Here is an 18,350-nt window from a genome sequence, read left to right as displayed (position 1 = left end):
CTCCGCCTGTTCAAGCAGATTATTACAGTAAGTCCCAAACAATCAAGTCAAGGCAGGGAGGGGGCTGACCCAGCCTACGCTCTGCGGATGGCACGAGGGCAACATTCCACGCAAGGTTCGCCCGGGCCACAGTCTGTGCCAGCTCTTCTGGGGACCCACCAGGCGAGAGTGCTGGACATAGCCAAGCAGTAAGGAGGACAAGCTCTCAATCAGATTAAAGGCCGAAGCGACTAGGCTTCCAGAGGCAGGCACTACACCAGTCCACGTACAGCCACGTGAGAAGGCATGAGGGAGGCACTGCAAGATGCATTTTTCAATGAAAATAGGGTGCAACCGCACATGCTGGGAGAGGCACAGGCTGCTGGGTCCTCACACAGCTATCAGAGGATGGGGCGGCCACACTGCTGGGGGTGGAGCAGTCACTGAGATCACCGTACGATTTACTTCTGACAGTGTCACTGCACCCTCTGAGCTCCTAAACGTTAATATAAACGACAAATATACTATCAGAGGCCATTAAACGGAAATGTCTCACAAGCAGTCAGACTTTTTTTTAAACAATCAACGCACGCTCTGATGTTAACTTCAGGCCAGACTTCCCCGGCTCTCCTCCCAGGGTGCCACCCCATCTCCACCCTCTCCTCTCCGGAGCGGCGCCCTGGTGCAGGCCTCCACGCTGCCTGCCTGGCTCAGCTGGGACTAAGTCTGAAAACCATCCGGGGGCCTGTGCTCCCTGTCCCTCAGCCACTGAGGGACATGAAACCGATATTCAGGACACCCTGGCTCTGGTCCCCCCAGAGGCGCACACTGCTGTGAGCCCCTGAGCGGGACAGTCACCTGCTACAGGAAGAGGGGCCTCCCTCATTGACACTCCACAGTTCCCTGAACAAAACAACAGCAAGATTAGCAGGGGAAACTGCTCTCTTCCACCGGACAAGCTACTCCGTGAGGCTCAGACATCAAGACGTAAAGAGGAGTCCAAGGCTCAGGGGACAGAGGGGCTCCAAGAGAGCAACGGCCTCTCCACACAGGCCTGCCAGCAGCACCAGCGTGCCCCCATCCCACCATGTGCACCCCCAGCCAACCAAGAATGCCGTTCCAGCCCGGCCCGCCTCATCAAAGACCACAGAGACCGGAGAAGGAAGGGGCGAGAGAGAGAAGAGGCTACCCTTACCTGGCTGACCAAGATAAAGGGATGGAGTGAGTGAGAAAGGCCAAGCACCACACGAGCACTTCACTGTCGCTCGGGACGGTGGAAGATCTGGCCACGAGCCACGCCAGGGCAGGATCAGGGCCGGGGGCAGCTTTCAAGAGAACAGAGCTACTTTCTCAGGTCACGGGAAAAGGCAGAAACAGGTCCAGAGGAATACACTGCAATACCCTTATGAAGTTGTTCAAAATCTAGTCTGCAAGTCAGGACAGAAAATCCTCCCTGGTAAAAGCAAGGTGTTGACACTAAACGTGAGAAGGAAGGAGTGGCCACAGGTGTAAAGGACCCAGGGCGAGTGGCGTCTCAGCCTCCAGGTCTTTTCCTTGGAGGCCCTCTGGCCACCCCGGGACCCTCACCGGCTCTAATCACAGGAGCGCCTTCTACATCTGCACTAGAGTCCCGAAGGCCAGGGAAGGCGTCATTTTCTGTGGTTGGTGGGGGGAACCCCTACTTTTTAAAAGAACAGAAAAAAGGGGAACAAGGCAGCTTGTCTATCAATTAGAAAAGCTGGCACTGCTGGCTCTTTGACCCTCAGCTCTGCAGCTGGTACGCCTCCTGTGTGAACAAGAGTGCAGGCTGTGCACAAACATGACCCAGGGGAGTTTCTTCCATTTAGTGTCAGGAGAGTTGCCTTGTAAATGGGACACCTCCTTCTTCACGTGTGTGGCAAAGACCTCTTGTGAAGAGCCTCTGTGAGAACACCTATCCACAGTCCCAGAGCATCTCAGCACCTGACACACGGAACCATCCTAGTGTCACACACACACACCCAGCATTACCAGGGGACACACATCTAAATCCACCAGGCAATTTGGGAGCATTTCTCTTATCTGGAACATACAGTAAAAACCTGTGTTTTGTGGTGATATCTGTCTCTTTCTTCCTTTTAATGAGGGTTGATTTACTTTCTCTTTGTTCCAAAAGCAACACTCTACTTTGAGCCCGGTTATCACAGGAGGACCACATCTGAGCTGAGGGAGCAGTAAGCTGGTTCTTAGAAGCTGCCTATTTTTAGTCTCTGGTCCTTCCTGACCTCTTCCCAAGGGAAGGCCCCTCCCTCTGCTCTCCGGCAAACAGCTCTGCCAGAGCACAGGACACTCATACCAAGCGGGAAGCAGGGGGCTGGAGAGTCCTGATGCTGCCCCTCCACACGTCAGGGAGGACATTTTTTAAATCACAAAGAAAGTGGGAGCGTGACTCAGAAGAGAAATACTGTACAAAAGTCGTTTGTCGTCCATCTAGGATGGGAGCACAGCTCTGTGCCACGCAGCTGGACTGGACATCTGTCCTGCATCTGTCAGGCACGGTAACCTCGCAGCCCACAGCACTGTTGGCAAGCCTGAACCAGCCAAGACAGCCACTCACCCCGCAGAGACCGAGGCCACCCACTGGCATGACCGCGACTCCCCAGACACGGCCTGCCTTCTGCCTTCACCAAACAGGGAGTGTAGAGGAAAGAGGAAAACACCCGGACACCTGCCTCACTCTGAACTCCAAGATATGCCCTCCTTTCACGAGACTTCACAGTATTTTATACATGTAGCTGTTACAGAATCACCAACCTGAAGAGTGAATTCTGCTAATTCCAGTTTTCCACTGACTTGTCATTGTAAAATTGTAAGTATAGAAAGAAGTCTCAATCCCCTCAAGAGTTAAACATTTTTTAACTTGACTTGTAACAAGGTTCAAACATAGTAGGTGAAATATGAATAGATCCAATGCATAAGACAAGGTAAACAGTCTATTTTAAACCAAGAGCAAAGAAAATGAGGAAAAGAATTTGAAAAAGAATATGTGTGTGTGTATAACTGAATCACTTTGCTGTACACTTGAAACTAACACATTGTTAATTAACTATACTTCAATTTAAAAAACGGGGGGAAAAAACCCAAACAAGATGACTTTAAAAAAAGAGTAAAGGAAGTGACAGTCCAGCTGATAAACTGAATGATTTTCATCTTCAAAGAGCTTGATATCTGTGAACTCACCCCCATATGTACACCCCGCCTTGCGGGGGGCACACCAGCAGACAGCAGAATGCGACCCGGGCCTCTGCTTCAACACTAAGTGCACTCACCGTATCACACCAGCTCCCAAAGCTGACCTCCGATGCCTGTACCACCCCGCTCCCATCCCACCACCTGCCCCAGAAGAAGAAATCATTTCGTAACCTGGCAAGTCCCCCCTTCCCCTCCCGGCCCAAAGGAAGGGCAAGAGCTTGGGGGAGGACTCATCCACTGTGTTGCGACAACCTTGCTGACTTTCTAACTGCATTTCTGAGAGCTCCCAGGACAGTTCTTTAGGTCAGCTTCCACCATTAGTAGTTCTGTGCATCTGTTTGCAGCAGCATAAACCTTGGGGCGGAGGAGGCAGTGGGGGCACAGTCTTCCAAGGCAGCTGCTCCCCTCACAGCCTCACACCTCAGCCTGGCAGCATTTGGTACCAGGCACCTCCCCGAGACTGGTGTTCCTGGGGATACTGAATACAGAAGATAGGGATTGTCCTCCAGAGCTTAGGGCACATCCCAGAAACGATAAGACCACAAGGGGGGCAGATGGAACATGACCCTTAGAAAGCTGTCCCTATTTCAGCCATGTTATAAAACAGTGGATGTCTCAAAGGCTAGCAAGAATCCAATTAAAGCACTTTAAAACTTCTAGCGATTTTTGAGTCCATGAATGCCTTCATTTGTACCATCTGGCCACCACTTACTGAGCATTATGTGCCAAACACTGGTGTATGCTTTACCTACATTATCTCATTTTATCTTTAGAACAACGTTGTAAGTATGTTGTCACCCTCATTTTAGAGATCAGACCATTAAATTAGGGCTTGAGAGAATAATCAAGGCCGCATACCCACAGTAGGTGAGGGAGCTGGGAGAACTTATCCACCGAGGGTTGGCTGGTTCCAACGCCTATGCCCCTTCCACAAATGTTGCCGCACTCAGTGCATTCAAACTTATTGTGCCTCCTCTTAATTTTCTTGCTCTTTTAGCAGTAAATTTTTATGTGCATGCATGTCACATCTCTCATACAATTCCCTACATGCCGACAAATGTTTCAAATGAAGGGTGACTGCCAGTCAGCCCACAGATGTTGACTAGTGCCTGCTCAGCGCCGAGACTGCATCAGGTACTGCCAAGAGATCAGAAAGGAAAGATAAATTTGTAAAGGGGAGGACAAAACACTGAGACTGTTAACTGCTAACACTAGGTGATAAACAAACACGACAGGAGGCCCGAGAGCAGGTGCTCCTCTGCGTACACCCAGCACCCGAGAGTCCTCCTAATGCAGATTCAGACGCCACAGGTCCGGGTGGCGACCTGGGAACAAGCTCCTAAGCAGCAAGGAGCCAAAGGATCTCAAAGGTCTACCTGGGCTGGGGTGCTCTGGAGAAGGTAAAGAAGTGAATCAGAAACAGCCTTTACATTTAGAGGACTGAGTAGAATTGGAGAAGTTTGGGATACAGTGTTGGGAAGAGAGAAAATAGTATTTTAGATGGAGCGAAAATATTCAGGCAAAGGAGAAGCATGAAACACAGTCATTCAGGGGATAGCTGTCTGTGTAAAAAAAAAGATAAAAATATTCCCAAACTGTATCACTACTTAGGTACCAAGAATTACGAGACTTAATTCTCTTGAAGAGCCCTGAGTGGCCTGAGAGTAAGTTCGAGGTAGGGAATAACTTCAGCGTGTTGGTCTAATAAAGGGCAACACCCGTGATAAACATCTTGCAGAAGGCAGCCCCAGCTACTCGGCTACTTGGTGCCCCTCCGAGGTTTAAGGCCATGAACTTGGGCGCACACCCAGTCACTAGCCAACGAATGTTCATGAGATATTTTTAAATGCTTGCCATCCCGTAATGACCAGGAAAGGAAATCCCACTGTCAGCTCCACCCTATGTCGGCCTCCTAACACGGGTCTCCCAGAAGAAGGGCCAGAACAGTGGTCTCCAACTGTGCCATCTGGTAACGTGGCCCAACTTCCGGGCTGGGTCACTTCCTCTGCTGTCTCAGACCAAGTGGCTCTGCCGCTGCCCAGTAAGCTCCTCAGCAAACAGAAATGAAGGCCCAGATGCAGGAGGGGTCACCAGGATGCCCCGACAGCATGCACGCTCTGGGAAGGCAGGGCAGCGCGGCAGGAGCGCAGTGCACACCACAGGGACGGGGTCTGAACCAGGGCTCGTCTCATAGGCCACACAACTGCTCTCAATCCATTTGTACATTTATAAAATGGAAATCACAATCCAAGCCCTGCCTACCCTACTATTGCAAATCAATTTCAGCAATGTCTGTGAAATGCTTCCCAAGCTGTGAAGCACTATAAAAAAACAATTCCTTACTCTTAAAGGGTCTGAGAGATAGAGAGGCCCTTTATGACACTCTCCCTTTCTTGTCAGCACCCCACTGTCTATATCTGGTATTTAATATCCCTTTCACCAAAGGAAAAACTCAAAGCACAAAGAAGAAACCACAGGCCTGTTCAAGGTCAAACACCAAATACGGGTGTTTGGAGGAGTGAAAGCCATGGCTCAAGGTTGCCACGAAGTTAAACATTTTTCTGTTATGGTAAAATAAGAGAGCAACTTCCTAATTTGCCCTAGAGGTTCAATGTTTTAACCCTTCCTAAAGGTGCCCTACAGAGTCAAACCACTGGACTCACACTTGTGTGAACCAACCCGAGAGCCTAGGTGGAGCTGATGGAGGGTGGACAGGACTGCAGCACTGACCCGACAGCTCCTTGGACCACACCAGCCGTGCGAGCAAGGCTGCAGCTTCCTTTTCTGTAAAGACAGGCCAGGACTAGCTAAGTGATTAGACCTCCTGTAGGCAGCCAGTCCCCAACACCCAGAACAGGCAGAAGCTTCTCTGAAATAGTTAGGTGCTTGGCCCAGCACCTCCAAGACCCATGCACCTCCCTACAGACCCTTTAGACAATCGTGTGTTCTAATTTCCTTAAGGCACCGCTAAGTCCCAGCATCCAGACTAGAAACCTCTGGAGTAAGTGACCAGCTCCGACATGCAAAGGCAGCCTCCTCAAATCTCCCACCACATTCTACTCTCCCAGGCTTTTAAAGTTTGCCACAATTCTAGAATTGAGAAGGCAGACCTAAGCCAACCTGGGTACATTTGGGGGAAGGGAGGGAGGAGTGGAAACAGAAAGAGGAAAACATCAAACAACCAATCAGTCACGCTGCAAAAACCCTGAGCTTTTATGATTTGTCGTTTGAGGAGAAGAGCTCACACAAGCTGGCACGTCCCGCTTGGCAGGTGCCCACTCAGAGCTGAGGCGCACGGTCCCAGCAGAGCACCTGACGAGCAGAAGGCAACCATCCGTGCGCGACGTGCGTAAGGCCCGGGAAGCCTCAGTTCAGCCCCAACTCTGTCCCTTCTCCATCCACGTGGCTCTGCGGGAGTTTCTTAACCCATTTCCTTTTCTGGCCTCAGAGGAGGCTGGAACATATGTGAAATGCCTCTCACAGTGCCAGACACACAGAAAATACTCAATAAAGCCTGGAGATGAGGATGATGCTGGTGGGAGTCCGCCTTCCAGCCTCACGTCAGGAAACTGAATTCGAAAACCTGCATCCAAGAGATCTCACGAATGCGCTATTCTTAGTGGAAAGTCATCTTGTGACATGTTCTTCCCTCCTCTTTCCTATAGAAGGGAAGTCACCTGTCTCCAGGCACCTGAACCTGATCTGAAGACAGACAAAAACATTCAGCTAACCTTCTCTTGTATCCATAAGGCCAGAACCAGACTCCAGTGGAAAAAATTAAGCACGTGACCACCTAAAATAAACTGAACACAAGAACCTCTGAAACCAGCCCTCAAAAACAACTGAGGGGGGACTTCCCTGGTGGTCCAGTGGTTAAGAATCTGCCTTCCATTGCAGGGGATGCAGGCTCGATCCTTGGTTGGGGAACTAAGATCCCGCATGCCACAGGGCAACTAAGCCCATGCACTGCAACTACTGAGCCCGTGCTCTCTGAAGCCCGAGCGCCACAATTAGAGAGAAGCCTGCGTGCTGCAACGAACAGCCCGTGCGCTGCAATGAAAGATCCCGTGTGCCGGCGTGCCTCAACTAAGACCTGATGCAGCCAAATAAATAAATTTAAAACAACAACAACAGCTAGGGGACGGGAGTGGGGGACACAAAGCAACTCCATGTAAGCCAGGAACACCCTTCCCTGGGAAAGAAGGGAAATGACAGGCACAGCCAGGCCCCAGATATGGGTAACCTCCTGAGCCCCAGGCTTCCCATAAGGCGCTGTGTCTTAGCTGTCCCAATAACCAGTTGTGATGCTGGGAGCAGGGGACGGGAGGGATCAATATTCCAATAGCCAACAAACAAGAAACCCCTAGTTTTAGTGCTTGAGAAAAAGAAGAATCATTTAAGGAACACTCTGGGGAAGAAGTGTGGTGTTTATACAAAATATCATGTGAGGAAACTGACTGTGAAAGGTGGTGGGAGGTTACCCCCTGCTATAAAATAAGCTCCACAAGAGTAAGGATTTTTCTTTGTTTGGCTTGCTGCTATCGTCTCCAGCACCTAGAACCATGCTTGGAACACAGAGGCACTCGGACATTCGTTGAATGAACGAAATAAAGAGGAAGCAGCAGCTATGTGACGTGGTTAAGGGCATAGGCCATGAGTCAAACAGAATCAGATTCAGATCCTGGTTTTGTTACTTAAGTCTCAACCTCTCGGAGAGACAGACAATCAGAGCACTGGACGGGGACTGGGAGCTGCAGCCCCATTCCACCCTAACCCTAACCCCTAACCCCTAACCCTAACCCTAACCCTATCCCTAACCTTAACCCCATTCCACCCTAACCCTATCCCTAACCCTAACCCCATTCCACCCTAACCCTAACCCTAACCCCATTCCACCCTAACCCTAACCCTAACCCCATTCCACCCTAACCCACACCATAGTGTGTCTGCTCCGCCCCCGCACCCTCTCTATCCCTGCATTCCTGTGGAAGACATGCCCACCCACCCCTCTCTACAGGGAGCCTTCCTTCTGTCCTGCTCAGGAGACGGCGGCGTGACTATCAGTGCAGCCAGGGCTTAGCAGGCAGACCAGCACTGGGAGAAGCTAGTGCAGCAGGAGAAACAGAAAGCATCTAAAAAGGCGCCCAGCTGAGAACCCACTAAAATCTAAGAGCCAAGACAGCCTCCTACGCTCGCTCAGAGTGATTCCCACCGATCAGCATCCCATAATATGTTTGATTTTTACAAATTAACACTTTCTCAAGCTGCTGAGAGCACCATTTTCTACGATGAACCCCACAATTCTCTTGACAGCTCAACGCAAATCTGCTACGCATCTCAATGTGTCAGGGACAATTTCCTAGACAACTTCAGCCAGGGGTGGGAGGTGGAAATACATCTCCTGCCCGCAAAGTCCCCAGCTGACGTCACAGAGCTGCTGAGGATTTCAACTGGAAAAGATCTGAGAGAACTCCAATTAACTCACTGAGCTGAGCATAAGATCCGGGTTTCCTGAGGACTTGGGTCCAGAGAATTTAGGAATTTCAGATTTTTAGTCATAAGCCAAAACCTTGGACCGTTAGGTGGTGTTTGTGAATGTGTACGTGCAAGGTGGAAGAAATAAGCAGGAAGACGGACTCCTGAGTGTGTCCTCTGTAACCCTGACCTCCTAGGAGACACAGCCGCAGAGGGACACGCACATCAGCTTCTCACTGTACTGACATCGCACCCACTCCTCCGAGGACCTGCAACGGTGAGTGACACAGCGAAGCCAAGAGGGGTCGCACATCACGATCACAGCTTCTAAACAAAACAGGGTTCAGAGAGGGAAGGGGAGGAAGAGCCCCGAGATGTAAGAACAGCAACCTCCCAGGTGTGCCCAGGCCTGAGCTGCCACTGCTGCCAACTAAGACGTCACCTCCAGAAATACATGCCCCTCTTACCTACCAGGCTGCCAACTGACTCTTGCAACTGGATTATCATTCAGCTGGAAGGAGAGACACAAGGACAACCAGTCAGTATCTAGAGAAAGAATCACTGTCCCTCCGGACGTCTGCAGGAAGTAGGGCACACTCATGTGAGACATGCCAGCTACAGCAAAGAGCTCAGACACACTCACTCACTGTAGCAAGACTTCTTTCTTAGCAACAGAACCCCAACTTGATCAGGGCCAGCAATGGTACAAAACCACACTTCCCAGCCTCCCTTGAAGCTAGCTGTGACCATCTTTTCTAAGTGCTGGCTAATGAGATATAAGCAGAGGTGTGTGAGCCTTCCAGAAACACTCCCTTAAGGGAGTTGTCTTACATGGGAGAGCAACTTTTTGTCTTTCTCTTCATTTCTTCTGTTTTGTGTTTTTCTTGGAAACAGAAATATGATGGCTGGAGCTCCAGCAGCCATGTCTGACCACCAGGTAACCTAAAGGATGGAAATCATGTGCCAGGGCAGTGGAGTTAGGTCAGTTAAACTCTCACCTGTCAACCCATGGAGTGGACCACATGCTGCAGCTAATAGGGCCAGAACTTCTATCTTTTTAGACAGAAGGAGGCAACGTCCTGATGACCATGGAAATGGCTACTGGCTGAGCCTCCCACCTCTAGGCCTCTTTACATAATGGAGAAAACCTTCTTTCATGTTTAAGCCATATTTTGCAATTCCCAGCAGTTTCAAAACCAACCCTAACGGATACACTAACCTTTATTTACTAAGGGAAGCTCTGAAGGAGACAGAACTGTGCACAGTCTTGCATGGAGAACAGGACAGACTCCAACGGGGCCGCTTACACAGAACGGCTTTGGCTGGACTTTCCTAAGTGGTAAGCCCTGCTACTAAAAAAGAGCAGAGCTTTGCTCGGAGTTCAGAGGAAGGAAGGTTCATCCCCAAGCAACTAAATATTCCACGTTACCCATAACTGAACTCTCAGGATAAACCAACCCAGGGAGGTGGCATGATTTGACCTCTTGGGTGATATTCACGTACAGATTTTCATCACCAATTAAAATTATGCAAACCCCATGACCCTCAACTTCTAACACTTTTAGGCCAGCTCACCTACTACCACCTCCTGCAGAAAAGCCCCGCCAACGCAGAGCCAGCAAACCTCTAACCCTTCTGTCCATTAACTCACCAACTAGCACAAACCCTTACTCGGGTTAGGTGCTCAGTCCACGTGGTGTTATGTTCCCCCAAATGCAAACGCTTAACAGTCAGAGACAACAAGGGCTAGAGGCAGTTATAGAAGAAGGAAAGTGTCCTCCCTGCAAAGGTGCCTCCCCTGCTGGCCCAACCTCACCCTCTTCTCCTGTTAAAGCTGGAGCAGATGCACTCCTCTGCCCCAAAGCCAACGTCAAGTTAAACTGTCCATCCGTGGAGAGGACCATACCACCAACATGCTGCGACCAGCAGGGCCAGAAGGGACCATAAGAAGGGGGCTTAGGTGGTGGCAGTCCTGGCCTTAGGGCCCATTTTGTACCATGTGTGATATACAATGACTGCCTACCCTTTGGAGAAGGGAGGAGAGGGCCGGATGGTTTTTGCAAGTCAAGTATTAGGTAGGTTAAGGAAATAAATTCCTCCCGGTAGGGACAGAATCCTTCTAGAACAGAAAAACAAACATAAATCAATAAAGGGAGGAAAAACCCTGGAAAGAGTATAGAAAAAAAGAAAACTAACTTCATGTAAGACAGACCTTATAAGGAAAGTTTACAGGAAATGGACTCATTTGACATGAAAATGAAAAAACTCAGGACACCTTCCCTGCCTTCAAGATCCACTAGTATTCTGGTATCTAGAAGCATACTTTGTATGCAAAAGAGCATTTACTAATTGTTGACTGATTAGCAAAAGGCAGCTGGCAATCCTCTCTGAGCCTCACAGGAAAAGATGAAAAGCAGATGTGCACAAACAGCAGCAGACCAGCTCTAGGTAAGTGGTCCTCATGTCCAGGGTGGAGATGGTCCAGGCAGCTCGCGGCACTCCCGCCCTACCCTGTGCAGCATGGTCAGTTCCATCCTTACTCCTACAGAGGCTTATCGGCCCTCCTTCCCTGCCTTTCCACTACGCTGTCTGTCGTTACTTCATCATTTGCTTCTCACTAGGCAGTGAGCCCACTGTGCGGGGCGGGGGGATGCATGTCTTATTCAGTGTGTGTGTGTCTGCACACTGTAGGCCCCAGAGCCTGGTTCCTAGAACATAATGGATGCAGAATAAATGGATGAGAATGAAGCCAACAAGTATATGCTGTTCACTCCCCACGTGCCTAGCACTGGGGATCAGAGTGAATAAGACAAACATTCCTGTTCTCAAGGAGCTTTCACTCTAGTGGGGGAGACAGCATGCAAGCAAACACCCACATATTAGAGGGAAACACGCGCTGTGGAGGAAAAACGCAGTGTGGGAGAAGAACGGGAGGTGCTGGCTGGGGAGGGTGGCTGCTGTCACCCAGACTGGTCTGGGATCACCTGCAAGGGAAGAGCACGCAAGACTGGAGGTGGGATAGTGCCGCCAGGGGACAACAGACTGTGTGGGACCTTGCAGGCCACTGTGAGGACCACTGGCTGCTGACAATACATCTAGTGGTGCAAGGGTGGAAGCAGGGAAACCGGTTTGGTGGTTACTGCAAAAATCCAGGGGATGGATGACTGTGACTTGGCTAAAGCGGTACCACTGTAGGTTGTGGTCGGATTCCGGATCAAAATACAAAAGTGGAGTTCACAGAATTTGCTAATGGATAAAATATGAGGTATGAGAATAAGAGAGCCCAAGGAGCTGAAAAGATAAATAAAGAACAAATACATAAACCTCCTTCCTGCTGGGTCCCACTGGTGGCCCACGCACAGACGAAGTAACCCCTTGGCCATCTCGCTGTGCAGGAGCGTCACACCTGGCAAAGCTGGTCCCCTGGCAGAGGCCCTCCCCCACGCTCGAGAGCTGACCCTGGATCCAGCCTCTCACCCCACCCCCACTTTGCTTCCTATACTCTTGGCCCCGTGACCCTTTGCTAAGTAGATGGGCACATGGTCTCACACCCACAGAATCTGCTCCTTTATCAACCACGAACAGGTCCAGAACAGCTCAGTGGAGCTCCTGATAAAGAGAAGGTCTACATCCTTAGCACACTCCGCAACTGCTAGAGTCTCTTCCCCACACTTTGTGCCACTTAAGGAGGCAGTATCACCTCCAACACAGAGGAGGCGGCCCAGACTTGGGGGTGGAGGTGGGAGAATGGAGACAAGAAGGGGAAAACAAGAGAGCAGCCGCTGGAGGGTCTGCACCCCAAATCCCCCCTCAGGCTGTGCCTGTCCTCGGCCATTCAAGAGCATCTCCTGTTCAAGGGAAGGCCTCCATCCCCACCCACACGTGCCATCACCACCATCACCAAATCACCCATCTAGACCTACTCCTCTCCTCTTCCACCCCACTTTCCAAAGAGCAAAAGGGTACTTGGCATTTCCATGAGATTCACCTTTAAAAATATACTGTTTGGGGTTTCTTTTCCTAGCCAAATCCATACAACCTTGTCCTGAACATTCAGCCTGAGACAGACAATAAGACATACAGAAAAAAGAATTCAAAATGGGGCAACGGTAGGGAAGTGCTTCTTACTGATTATTTTCTAGGCCAATGACTGTAAGATCATGGTAAGCGTGTCAATCAAGTGTTTGCTGACTGCTCACAAAGTGGCCGACATACAATGACCCTTGGAAGAGACATGCAGACAAGACAGCATTCCCACCCTCAAGAAGCGTACAATCCAATTAAGGAAGAAAGTACCGCAGGCACGAGAGCAAACAAGCAAATGCTTCCTATACTGCGTGGCCAGGCTATCGGAGGAAGGATGGTTAGGATTCGGGGGAGCAGAGAAGAGACAGAGGAGGCACACACAAGGCCAGAGGCAGCACTCAGCAGAGCGCACGCAGGGGACTGGGAGCGTGGTGACAACTGCCTGTGGGCTTTCAGAGCCAGGTATAACAGCTGATGGGGGCCTTGCAGGCAGCAGCCCAAGCTTCGCAGCAGGATGGCTTGGCCACAGCCAGGAGGGTGGTACCAAGGAGAATGGAACTGCAGCCAGGCAATGTCCAGGAGGCCTGGACAGTCACTTGGGCATAAAATGAAGGAGGAAGAGACTAGAACTATAGCAATGGGAACCGTAATCTAAAAAGGGAAAGTCCTTACAATACTGAGCACCGATTATGGCAGGTGTAGTTTTAGACATAGAAGATAAGCGATTTCCAAAGATATTTTGAAGAAAGAAATAACAAAGCAGATTAGCTATAGAGGGTATACAAACCAACTGCTGACTTTATTTATTACCTGCATTCTGTTCAAGGGTGGAAAGGCTAATAAATACTTTATATCCCAATCAGTGGCTTAACTTTATCTACAACTTTCCTAGACACAGAATGCTTAAAGGAAGACTCTGTCAGGGACACACACACGTGAGATGAAATGACAGCCATCTTTAGTCCTTCACGGAATTATTTTGCTTCCCTGTGTTTTACATAAATATGGATGAAAAGATCTGAAAATTCCTAACTATCTCCCAAGCAGTAAAGCAAGACCGTTGTTAACACGCAACGGGCCTACATCGCCATTCCTTACCCTGCCACGGCCAAGCACACCTTCCTTCTGCGGGAGCCTAAGGAGGTGATGACAACGGGCAGGGGCTCGAAGTACCTCTGACCCCCCGGGCACTGAGGAAGGCTTTTCACTCTTCTGAGCCCTCTCTCACCCTCTTAAGTGCCTGATAAGCCCCAGGGGTCACGACAAACCTGGCACACAGGCTCTGCTGAAGACACGGCCACATGCACTGGGAGCCATGAAAGCTGCTTCTGCCATCTCCCACCCTAACCCACACTCCAAAATGCCACAGACTGAGCATCAGCCTCCCAGGGAAGATGCTCCTGGCTTCAGACAACTGAGCAGCCAGCTGAGGGCCAGGTACCTAGGGCTGTATTTAAGGGTGTGGCCCCTCTCCGCTGCATTTAGAACAAAGGGCAATTCTGAGCCCCTCAGACTCTTCAGTGCAATGGCAATGACGGCCAAGGTGCTCACAGAGACACCCTTCTATGCGTCCCCAAGGCAAAGGCAGGTTGGTTTCCTAAGCCCAAGCCACAGGACATTGTAAGTGGAGTATATTCAAAGCAGTACACTAGTGAGCTGGAATCCCGTGTCCTCACAAGGATGAAGGAGGAGCCAGTCATTACCCAAAACCCGCCTCTCCTCCTCAGCCCCAGTGCGAGAACCAAGGAGGGCAAAGCTGGAGCAAGCCCCGTCTGCTGTATCACTCTGCCTGCTCCGACCGGCTGTCCTCCTGCACATCCTTCTGATGCACTTTGACCTTGCACGGTGAGGCCAAATGTGCACAAGCCCAGTCTCCTGGCGAGTCACAGAGGAACTGCTAATGGAGGCTACTGCTCCAGGTAAGACACCACTGCCCTCCAACGAGGCTGCTTCTGTTTGAGCATCTGCCCACGGGGCTAAGGCGCGCATCTGGGTTTTGTCCACCATCTCTGCACGTGGCACATGTCCATACTTATTACCAACCGTAACGGGGGGCAGGGGAGTCAACGGGATTAGCTCCACAAGACTTTGACCCTGCCTGAGATGAAAGTCTTAAAACCAGACTCACACCTCTGCCAGCTGTCACCCACCTCAACACTGCCACAGCCTACACCAGAATCCTACAGACACCCAGGTTGTGTGGCCAGGGAATTGGATCCACAAATCAACTGTCCCTTTAAAGATCCGCAGCAACTTAAAAGCAGCTGGTTTCTGGTATGAACCAGTCCTCAGAAAGCAACTCTCACTTCATCTACAAAGGACAAGGTCCAACAATTGGAGTTTTGTTTAAAAAAAATAAAATAAAAGGAAAGAATTGCTCCACACAGATAAATTCAAGACTCAAGACACAACTGCTGGTTCAAGAACAGGGCTTGAGGGCTTTTCAAAGCAGCCAGAAGGCTGCTGAGTGTGACTGTCCTGCTATAAAGCTAAACATGGCTGGTTGAGGTCTGGGTCGAGGGGAAGGGAAACAGTCCTGAACAGAAAGGTCACGCCTGAAGGGGCACAAAGCAGGCGCAGAGCTCACTGTGGGGCCTCTGCACTGCCCACACCCAGGGCAGATCCAGCAGAGCTGACCTTGCCCGTACAGGCAGGTGCCTCCTGCCCTGCCCTGCAGTAGCAAGTCCTCGGACAGAGGCAACTGTGCGGCCAGAGGAAATCCAGACTTCTCCTCTCTCCTTTCCCTCCCTCCCTCTTTGTTTAAAAGAGAAGGGGAGGGACTTCCCTTCCCTAGTGGTCCAGTGGGTAAGACTCCGTGCTCCCAATGCAGGGGGCCTGGGTTCCACCCCTGGACCGGCAACTGGATCCCAAATGCCGCAACCAAGACTCTGCATGCGGCAGCTAAGAATCCCACATGCTGCAACGAAGATCCCATGTACCGCAAATAAGACCCAGAGGAGCCTAAATAAATAAATAAATATTCAAAAAAAAAAAAAAAAGAGAAGGGGAGTATTTCTGTGCCTAAGAAGTGTTGCAACCGCAAGAGTCCTATATCAAAAAACAATGACTGAGGACTTCCCTGGTGTCCTCAGAATCTGCCCTGCCAATGCAAGGGACACAGGTTCGAGCCCTGGTCCGGAAGGATCCCACATGCCGCAGAGCAACTAAGCCTGTGTGCCACAACTACTGAGCCTGTGCTCTAGAGCCCGTGAGCCAGAACTACTGAGCTCACAAGCCACAACTACTGAAGACCACGCACCTAGAGCCCACGCTCCTCAACAAGAGAGGCTACCGCAATGAGAAGCCCACACATCACAACAAAGAGCAGCCCCTGCTCGCCGCAACTAGCGAAAGCCCACACACAGCAACGAAGACCCAACGCAGCCAAAAATAAAAGATATAAATAAATAAATTTATTTTAAAAAAAAACAAAAAACAATGACTGAGACGCTGCTTTGGGAAAGATCTCCAGTATTCTCCTTACTTGCTGCAAGTAATAAATCCTTCCCTCTCCCCCCACAAAAAAAAGAAAAGAAAAGAAAACAATGGCTGACTTTTTAAAGCATTTCAGTAATACCTGGGATCTCTAAAAGATCCTGAAATTGGCACAAGATGGTTATAATTTCAGTGCTTAAGAGAAGCTCTGAAGTCACATCATTTCCACATAACGATCAGAGGTAGTTTCTTACCATATAGTTGGGAGGCTTTATTTTTTGGTCTCCTGCCTCAAAGAAAGTCCCTACTCCAAACCAAGTACTGTGACGGTAGTAATAATGATACTATCAAAAATATCAGCTGCAATGTATTAATCACATTACCACATGCCAGGCATGTTTAAGAGCCAGCGACCTATCTTTCCTCATTTAATTCTCCTTGTGAGGTAGGTACAATTTTTAGGCTGATTTTATAGATAAGAAAAAGGAGGCACAGAAAAGTTAAGTAACTTGCCCAAAGTCACACAGTGAATGATATAGCTGGCACTTAACCCCAGGAAGTCTGGAACCATTAGATTAAACAGCCTCTGTACTTACATCTGCTAGATCTTCATCCTGAAACAACCCTGTGAGTCATCATAGGGTTACCTGCAAATTACAGATGGGGGAAAAAAAGAATGAAGAAAGGTCAGATAATTCGTCCAGCTAGTAAGCTATAGGGACAGACAGGGTCAGGAATCGGATCCAGGTCTCTGACCTCCAAGTTCTACACTCTTCACTTCTCCATACTCCAGGGCGGCTTGATCAGCCAACAAGGGACCTCTGTACAGATGGCTGTTCCCAGGACCAGAAGAGGTGACACTAGGTCCCAAGGGCATACAGGCAGGGAAGAATTAAGAACCATCATGCCATGAGGAATCTGCCATCTGCTGCCCACTTCGTGGCTCTTAAACAGGATTTACCCTGTCATGTCCTGCTCAAAAACCTACAGACTTATTATCCCTCATAGTGTCTCCTGTGTGATTTCAAGTCCCTCTGGCTTGAGTTACCCGATCTCATCTCCCACTTTCCCCAAGAAACCCAGCCCTCCCTCCAGTTTGGCAACCCCACCCCACCCCACCCCAGGGCACATCCCTCTCACTCGGACATGGCTCACGTGGTTCCCAGCACCTGAATCCGCTCGTGCTCATCTCCCTGCCATGTTTCAGAGCCCCTCGCCTCCCCCAGCCCTTCCTGAGTGCCTCCGCCTCTGGGCGCCTTCGCAGTTCCAAACAATTTCATACTTACTCACATCCAAGCAGTATTGTTTGCCATTGTTTCTGTTTCCCAACGGAAAATTCCTTAGGGTAACAACCATGCAGGATCTCAGGAGGCAGAGACACCAGAAGGCTTCCGAGCACAGGCTTAGGAGTCAGACAGAGATTGGATCCTGACTGCCACACGCTCAGCCGTCCAATTCCTAGTTGGCACACCTGTAAAATGGAGGTGAAAATAGTACCTACCTCACAGGGTATTTCTAAGAAGTAAATGAGAGAATGCATCTCTATAACGTTTTCCACAATGCCTGGCAAAAATGCTCAATAAATAATTAATTCAACGATAACATACCGGGCCACAGCCCTGCCTAATGTCTGCTGACTGTGTAGCTGGAGCACAACAAACAGCTGCAATTAAGTGATGGAAGACTACTGAAGGTTGAGGACTACTTGTAAAAACTAGACAAAAGAAGAAAAGCAAGAGGGAGCTCAAGAAAGTAAAATAATAGAGTGGAACGGGGAAAACAGGATCTAAGGACTAAACCAAATCTGAAAACACTTCCTGGGCACTGACTATGTGCAAGCACACCAAGGGGCACAGAGGGCGTGTAAGACAAAGTTCCCACACTCACGGGGCTTAGGATCCAGCTAAGCACTTAAGACAACACACAAAATAACTAAAACCACAAAAAAGTACATAACCGCGAGATGAATGGTACAGCCAGGGGTTTCCAGCTTTTTTCAGTTACAACTCCTTTTTACCATCAACTATTTCTTTTTTGATCATTATGTGATATATGGCATTCCTTATAATACCTTATTGATTGAAAAAAATGCCTAACAATAAAAAAAATCTACTATGAGTTCAACATTTTCCAATGAATTTGTATTTTGTTAATCACAACAGCATCTACGTGCACTGCAGAAAAAGCAGAACATATATATTCGC

At 49.6% G+C, this 18,350-nt stretch overlaps 1 protein-coding gene across 6 annotated transcripts in view; it reads right to left on the bottom strand.

Moving 5' to 3' along the window:
• Nucleotides 1–18,350, bottom strand: part of MICAL3 (microtubule associated monooxygenase, calponin and LIM domain containing 3) — a 175,926-nt gene that overhangs the window by 132,733 nt on the left and 24,843 nt on the right. For all 6 annotated transcript variants that reach the window (XM_060024039.1, XM_060024034.1, XM_060024035.1 and 3 more), the window contains exons 2-3: nucleotides 17,433–17,617; nucleotides 16,743–16,793 (exon numbers count right to left, since the gene is read on the bottom strand). The gene's annotated coding sequence lies outside the window, so the exon portion shown is untranslated. The remainder of the gene's footprint in view (nucleotides 1–16,742; nucleotides 16,794–17,432; nucleotides 17,618–18,350) is intronic.

The sequence above is a fragment of the Delphinus delphis genome, chromosome 11, assembly GCF_949987515.2.
Source record: "Delphinus delphis chromosome 11, mDelDel1.2, whole genome shotgun sequence".
Lineage (NCBI taxonomy): Eukaryota > Metazoa > Chordata > Mammalia > Artiodactyla > Delphinidae > Delphinus > Delphinus delphis.
The sequence above is the reverse complement of the archived record's forward strand: the minus strand, read 5'-3'. Positions and strand labels throughout refer to the sequence as shown.